The 8,341-nt window shown below is 35.5% G+C and overlaps 1 long non-coding RNA gene across 1 annotated transcript; it reads right to left on the bottom strand.

Moving 5' to 3' along the window:
• LOC110270631 lies at positions 2,041–8,100 on the bottom strand. Its single transcript, XR_002360271.1, has 3 exons — positions 8,049–8,100; positions 7,179–7,187; positions 2,041–2,127 (listed from the first exon to the last, which is right to left on the bottom strand). It is a non-coding gene; the product is annotated as an uncharacterized LOC110270631 (long non-coding RNA).

Raw genomic sequence — 8,341 nt, forward strand, 5'->3', positions numbered from 1 at the left:
AAAACAATAATAATAATAATAATAATAATAATAAAAATAATAATAATAATAATAATAATAATAATAAAAATAATAATAATAATAACAATAATAATGGTTTCAAGAGAGAAAAAGGGTGCAGCACTACTGCATGAGAAGCTTGATGCTCAGATTTTTGTACGGTTTAGAGTTTCACTATTGAAGTCTCGTTGCAAGTATAGTTCTAAACCAACAAAGAATCCTCACATGCAAAAATATTGGTTGTCACAAGTACAAACCCCAATAAGAATTAACCGAAGTATTTAAACCTCGGGTCGTCTCACAAGGAATTACAATGAAATGCTCAATTATTGGCTATGAAGAACAAGAGGTTTGATTTGTAGTTAACAAGAAAAGTAAATAACAAGAAAGTAAATGACAAGAACCAATAAAGAAAGGCAAACAACTCTTGGCTAAGCATAGGAATTGAGATCACCATCCTTGTCAACAAACCATATATTGACAATTATGAGGAACCAAGCTCATTGTGTACTTCTATGATTGAAGTATGTAACAACCCTAGTTTATGAAAATTAAATAATTAGTTATTTGAGATTTATTTTATTTGATGATAATTTTATTTTAAGAAAATTATTTTACTAAAGGTAATTAAATAGAGTTTCATAATAATTAAAGTTTAAACTAATTAGAATTTTTATATAATCTTTATTGGATATTTGATATGATTGAAATTATAATTTTAGTAATTGAAAAATAAGAAAGAATTGTACCATTCAATTTAAGTAATTTTTATTAAGAATGAATTATGTTCTATTTTATTAATTGTACTCTTAGAGATTAATTTATTAGAAATGATTAGTTTGATTTTTATAAATACTTTAAGTTTAAGTTAATTAATGTTCAAGTACAATTTTTATTATAATTAGTTATTCTACACAAATTGAAATTAGAGTTTTGATAATAGAAAAATAACAAAAAGTTATATCATTTAATTTGAATAATTAATATTGATTTTAAACTATATTTTATAAAAATAAGATTAATATGCTTATTTTATAATTTAAACTAGAAATAATTAATTGAACTTAGAAATATGTTGATAAACAATATTCTTAGATATTTTTAAGAGAGTATATTTGGTATTAAAATTACTCTACCCTCCAATTTTATCAAAATATCTATTCAAATCTATCCATATTCCTTTATAAAATCTTAAGTTCTAACCCTAATTCCCAAAATTAATTCAGAACCCTAATTTCCTCAATTCCTAACCCTACACAGTCGTAGCCTCACCATCACCTTCCTTTAATGTAACATTCACACATAGCAGCGAAACAGAGAGGAAAGAGAGAGGGAAGAGCTGCTGCCCCACCGCCACCGTGACCGTCGGACTGTCGCACGCAAGGATCCCACGCCACCATCGCCAGCGTCGTCCAGCCTTGCCTGCACTGCAGCGCCTCTTGTCAACTGTTCGTGGAGCTGTGGAGCACATCGCCGTCGAAGCCACGCCATCGAAGCCATGCCGTCGTGGAAGGAACCAGAGGAGGGAGACGAGCCCGAGCCAAGAGCGGGAGGAAGAAGGCGTCGCCTTGCCTCCCGTCGCCATCGTGCCTTGGTGCCGTTGAAGGAGCCGCCGCTGGAGGAGGAGGGTTCGCTGGATGCTACTGTCACCAACATCGCAGAATACACGCAGAGTAGAGGAAGAAAGGATCTTCACCGCGCCAGGTTGTCGTGCTATGATCAGAAGCCGTTGCCGTTAGAAAGCCCATCTGCGGTGAGAGAGAGAGTTCACGAAGATTGGAACCATTGTCCTTTGCTCAGCCCCTGTTTCTGCTACTGTTTACGTTGGCTCAGCCAATACCGCCACTGGAGCTGCCCAGAAATCCTATTGTTGCTGCTTTGTTATTTTATTGTAAGCTATCTGTAGTTCCAATTCTATTGAACTCATTTCAATTTTCGACTTCATTGAACTTGAATTCTCTATTTTGTTGCCACCGTGGTACTACTGCGAGAGTAAAGAGTGATCAGAAATAATGCTGCTGCCGTCGATCGGAGATGCCAAACTGTTGCTGCTCTTACTCTATACTACTCTGTGCTGCTCTGTTCAGCCTCTGCTTCAGGTTTCGTAGTTACCGGAGCCCTCCGCCACTAGGAAACAATATTGGAGCTGCCTAGAACCATTTTGGTTGCTGCCCAGGAAGCAAAATGTGTGTTGGAACTGCTAACGGAGCTGCTGTGTTTGGCGATTTTCATGAGTTTCGACATTGAGATAGGGGATTTATTTTTAAAAATTTAACGGTTTAAATTGTAGAATGCCTATAAAGTTAATTGGATAAGTGCAAATGGTTAATGATGGTTAAAAATTATTTAGTTTATATGAATGACTTGAAATGCATTTGAAATTTGTTAGTTGTTGTGATTATTCTGAGCTGTGACTGGAATTAGATGTGGTTGTGAATAATGATTAATTTAGTGTAATTTATTAAATTAAAATATACTGAGTTAATTATTGAAAAGCTGTCGTATGTATAATTGATGAATTGAGTTTGGATTATTGCTGTGAATGTGACTAGTTTTGTTGTTGTGAGAGATTAATTGGTGGAATAAGTTTGGTTTGAGGTTGTGAAATTTGGATTAAGTTTTATGTTGTTTTAGTGCTTCAATTGGAGTATTGTTCAGGTTATGGCTGTGAATGTCTTTGGGTTTTGTTATTGTGAGTGTTTGAAGCTGTAATTGATATTGATTTTTTCTGATTTTGATGGAATTGTTGAAAAATTATGATTCTATGTGATTATACTGAATTAGTTGAGTTGTGTGGCTGTATTCTGGTTATTGAGAGTAAGTGCTTGTTGTTGTTTTTAGTTATCTGATGTATCAGAATGGCTGTGAAATTGACTTGTGATTGGTTGGAAATGGTTTTGGTAGTTGTTAATGTTGATTCATAATTAATTAGGATTAAGTTTGAGAATTGTTAAAAGATTGAGGTTTGATTATTAAATTGACCTTTTCATGAAATATGAATTTAGAGATAAAATAACTCTAAAAGTATAAGGATAACTTGTGATAATTGGAAACTATATGGAGCAGAATTTTTGGGTGAACATAGTAGTTGGTTATAAGAGAACTGGAATTTTGTGAATATTACATACTCTATGTGTTTTGGTGTCAATATTGCTAAGATTTTGTTTAAGTTAGGAGATAATGTATTTTGGGTATTTGGAAAGTGAAAAACTGTTAGTCCTTTGGTTAAAATAATTTATGAATTGATCAAATTGAAGTTGGACTGATGGATTATGTGGGTGTTGTGAATTATGGCTGAATTGTTAATTATTGTGGATTGTTAAATTTCCGATTGATTGAGAATCTGCTATGATAATTGTTGAGAAATGTTTGATGAGATGTTAAGATAGAGGGAACCCGTAAAGGTGGTTAAGTCCGAGTTTTAGGGGAGGTGCTGCCGAAATTTTATAAAATCTGAGGTTTTATTTGAGAAGCTATTTTAAAAGATTTGAACTAGGAAACTTATATTATTTGAGTTTTATTTAGTTAAGAAAAGAATTATAATATTTTGAGTTCGATTTACCAAGGAAAGGCCTATGTTTCGAACTTAAGTTATTTAAGAAATAAATTATGTTTTGAGTTTGATTCAATATAGAAAAAAAAATTATGATTTGGCCTTAAAGTAAAGGATTACCTTTTAGAAATATGTGAATTTATATTATAACATTTGACTTGGGATAGTAAAGAGAAATATGATTTTCTTGAGTCTTTTGATAGAGAATTAAACTGGAGAATAGTTTTAAAGTTGGTTCGAGTTAATATTGCTAAAGTAGAAATTATGAAATGATTTGATGATTAAGATTTTTTATAGATAAATGCCTGAGGAATTAAGAAAGGTTTAAGGAAATTTATTAAAAATTTAAAGGGGAAAAGAGAATGGGGAATTGATATATGGATTGTTGAGTTTTAGAAAGGATAATGAAAAGTGATAAAAGGCGGGAAAACCCCCACTAACTTTTAGTTGTTTAACTACGGGAAAAACCCATGAGTTGATAATTGGTTAAATTCGGGAAGTACCCACGAACAGAATGATCATTGATTTCGGGGAAACCTATAAATTGTTGTTTGTTTTAAATACGGGAAAACCCACGAATTGATAATCATTGATTAAGGGAATAACCCACTAACTGTTATATGTTGATCTTGGGTATAACCCACGAACTGAGGATCATGTTTGTTGTTGTATGTTGATCTCGGGGAAACCTACGAACTGAGGATCATTGTTTTGTTTGTGAATTGATCTCGGGGACGCCCACGAACTGAGGATCACTGTTTTTCCTTGTGCGTATATTATGGGGTCGGGCTTTGCACCGACTGCCGGTAGTCATGAAGGAGTGGTATTCTTACCACCGACACATATGCACTAAGGACACAAAGGGAAGCCATATCTGGGACTTGTTCTTAGGTAATGTCAGGCTACAGGGTGTAAACTGACATGTGAGCTCATGGCCTGATTAGGACAGACATGCATCATAGTGGTTGTGCATTTGCATTTGGTTGTGTTTGCTTGTATTACTTCTCTGTGATTGTGTGGTTTGTTTTATTGTGATTTGTTTGCGTGTTGAATTGAGTTTCTTACTTGTGCTAGTAGTTTGTGAATGTATAGAGATGATTAATAACTGTTTGTTGTGATTGAGAATCAATTATGTGGCTGAAAGATATTTAATATGACATTTTGTGATTGAGATCTGTTTTGGGTTTAGGAATTTAAAAAAAGTAATTATTTATCTAAAGTAAGATTAAAAAGGATTTCAAAGGGTTTGACAAAGATAGTTTATTAAGCAAAGTTAATTATTTGCATGTTAATCATTACTTTTACGGCATTTCCATTCTCTACTAAGAACGTGTGGTTTGTTCTCACCCCAAAATCTTCCATCCTTTCAGTGACACAGGTTCAAAGACACAGTTTGAAGCTGCGGGCGAATATAGAATTTATTTATGAGTTAAGTGTATGAGTTAATTTGCTTTCATAGAGTTTCCTCGCCCTTATTGCTTAAGATTTTTATTTTATACAGAGGGATAGGATTTGTATCTGAGTTTTATTTGAAATTTTTTGTATGACAGATATTATTATTAATAATTATATGATTATTATTACTTTGAAATGTTTGATATATGATTTTGATAATCAAAAAAAATTTTTCTAGAATTTTCTATAAAATAGAAACGCGATATCGAACTAAAGGCTCAATATTAAATAGTTAATAAAAGAAATAGGTTAGTAACTCCTTACTTTTGGTACGATCATGACGTACTGGAAGTTGGGTCATTACAAATGGTATCAGACTAGTTCGTTCCTGTTAGAGCCTTGGGAATGGGCTGACTATGCTTCATTGCTTACTCTGAGTGTCTGTCATGCTTTATGACTTGTTTTGATAACAAGAATTTGAGTTTTATATGCATGACTGTCTGATGATTAACGCTGTTAGTTTACCATTGCATACCTTATGGTATTAGGTCTGGCCAACTTAATATTAATGATTTATGTACATGGCAACACTAACAAGTTATCATAGACAAAATAGAAGTAATAGGTAATGCGATTCACGGGGTTTGGGAGCGTTAGAAGTTATGAAGTTAGCTTCATTTTGACGTATAATATTTATTTGCGCCACGTAAACTCATGCCATCTTTTTCTTCGTTGCTTTCATTAGAATTCTTTGGTTTGAATTTCCTCCTTAGAATGTGATTTGATTGTTTCCTAACCATACTTTATCATTCTTGTATACCTTTGCTTGCCTATAAATCTAATTGCTTACGTAACTCTTTGAATTTTCATCCTTGACAATGTCTAAACTTTTGTCCATATAGTCTGTTTTCTTTGATTTAATTTTGAATTTATTTTATTCTAGCAATTTTTGATGGCGAAAATTTTTCTAAGGCGGGTATAATGTAACAACCCTAGTTTTTGAAAATTAAATAATTAGTTATTTGTGATTTATTTTATTTGATGATAATTTTATTTTAAGAAAATTATTTTACTAAAGGTAATTAAATAGAGTTTCATAATAATTGAAGTTTAAACTAATTAGAATTTTTATATAATCTTTATTGGATATTTGATATGATTGAAATTATAATTTTAGTAATTGAAAAATAAGAAAGAATTGTACCATTCAATTTAAGTAATTTTTATTATGAATGTACTTTAAGTAATTAATGTTTAAGTACAATTTTTATTATAATTAGTTATTCTACACAAATTGAAATTAGAGTTTTGATAATAGAAAAATAAAAAATAGTTATATCATTTAATTTGAATAATTAATATTGATTTTAAACTATATTTTATAAAAATATGATTAATATGCTTATTTTATCATTTAAACTAGAAATAATTAATTGACCTTAGCAATATGTTGATAAATAATATTCTTAGATATTTTTAAGAGAGTATATTTGGTTTTAAAATTACTCTACCCTCCAATTTTATCAAAATATCTATTCAAATCTATCCATACTCCTTGATAAAATCCTAATTTCTAACCCTAATTCCCAATATTAATTCAGAACCCTAATTTCCCCAATTTCTAACCCTACACAGCCGTAGCCTCACCCTCACCTTCATTCAACGTAATATTCACACACAGTGGCGAAACAGAGAGGAAAGAGAGAGGGAAGAGCTACTGCCCCACCGCCGCCGTGACCGCCGGACTGTCGCACGCAAGGATCCCACGCCAGCATCACCAGCGTCGCCCAGCCTTGCCCGCGCTGCAGCGCCTCCTGTCAGCCGTTCGTTGAGCTGTAGAGAGCATCGCTATCGAAGCCACGCCGTCGAAGCCATGCCGTCACGGAACGAACCAGAGGAGGGAGACGAGCCCGAGACAAGAGCGGGAGGAAGAAGGCGTCGCTGTGCCTCCCGTCGCCGTCGTGCCTTGGTGCCGTTGAAGGATCTGCTGCTAGAGGAGGAGGGTTCGCTGGATGCTACTGTCACCAACATCACGGAATACATGCAGAGAAGAGGAAGAAAGGATCTTCACTGCGCCAGGTTGTCGTGCTGTGATCAGAAGCCGTTGCTGTCAGAAAGCCCATTTACGGTGAGAGAGAGAGTTCACGAAGGTTGGAACCATTGTCCTTTACTCAGCCCCTGTTTCTGCTACTGTTTACGTTGGCTCAGCCATTACCGCCACTGGAGCTACCCGGAAACCCTGTTGTTGCTGCTCCATTATTTTATTGTAAGCTATCTGTAGTTCCAATTCTATTGAACTCATTTCAATTTCCGACTCTATTGAACTTGAACTCTCTATTTTGTTGCCACCGTGGTTACTACTACGAGAGTGAAGAGTGATCGTGTAACAGTCCAGACCACCCGCTAGCACGATATTGTCCGCTTTGGCACACAAGGCCTTATGGTTTTGCCTTTGACGATAGGGATATTAGCCGAAGCCCCCCACACTCACTCGTCAAAACGCGTCATGCTAGGAAGAGGTATCCACACCTTTATAAGGCATGCTTCGTTCCCCTCTCCAACCGATGTGGGCCTTACAATCACCATCTGTAACAGCCCAGACCACCCGCTAGCACGATATTGTCCGCTTTGGCACACAAGGCCTCACGGTTTTGCCTTCGACGATAGGGATGCTAGCCGAAGCCTCCCACACTCACTCGTCAAACCGCGTCATGCTAGGGAGAGGTAACCACACCCTTATAAGGCATGCTTCGTTCCCCTCTCCAACCGATAAAGCCCCACATCGGTTGGAGAGGGGAACGAAGCATGCCTTATAAGGGGGGGGATACCTCTCCCTAGCATGACGCGGTTTGACGAGTGAGTGGGGGGGGCTTCGGCTAATATCCCTATCGTCAAAGGCAAAACCGTGAGGCCTTGTGTGCCAAAGCGGACAATATCGTGCTAGCGGGTGGTCTGGGCTGTTACAGATTGGAAATAATGCTGCTGCCGTCGATCGGAGATGCCAAACTGCTGCTACTCTTACTCTATACTACTCTGTGCTGCTCTGTTCAGCCTCTGCTTCAGGTTTTGTAGTTACCGGAGTCCTCCGCCACTAGGAAACAATATTGGAGCTGCCTAGAACCACTTTGGTTGCTGCCCAGGAAACAAAATGAATGTTGGAACTGCTAACGGAGCTGCTGTGTTTGGCGATTTTCATGAGTTTTGACATCGAGGTAAGGGATTTATTTTTAAAAATTTAATGGTTTAAATTCTAGAATGCCTATAAAGTTAATTGGATAAGTGCAAATGGTTAATGCTGGTTAAAAATTATTTAGTTGATATGAATGACTTGAAATGCATTTGAAATTTGTTAGTTGTTGTTATTATTCTAAGCTGTGACTGGAATTAGATGTG

Source organism: Arachis ipaensis, chromosome B04 (assembly GCF_000816755.2).
Source record: "Arachis ipaensis cultivar K30076 chromosome B04, Araip1.1, whole genome shotgun sequence".
NCBI classification, from domain to species: domain Eukaryota; kingdom Viridiplantae; phylum Streptophyta; class Magnoliopsida; order Fabales; family Fabaceae; genus Arachis; species Arachis ipaensis.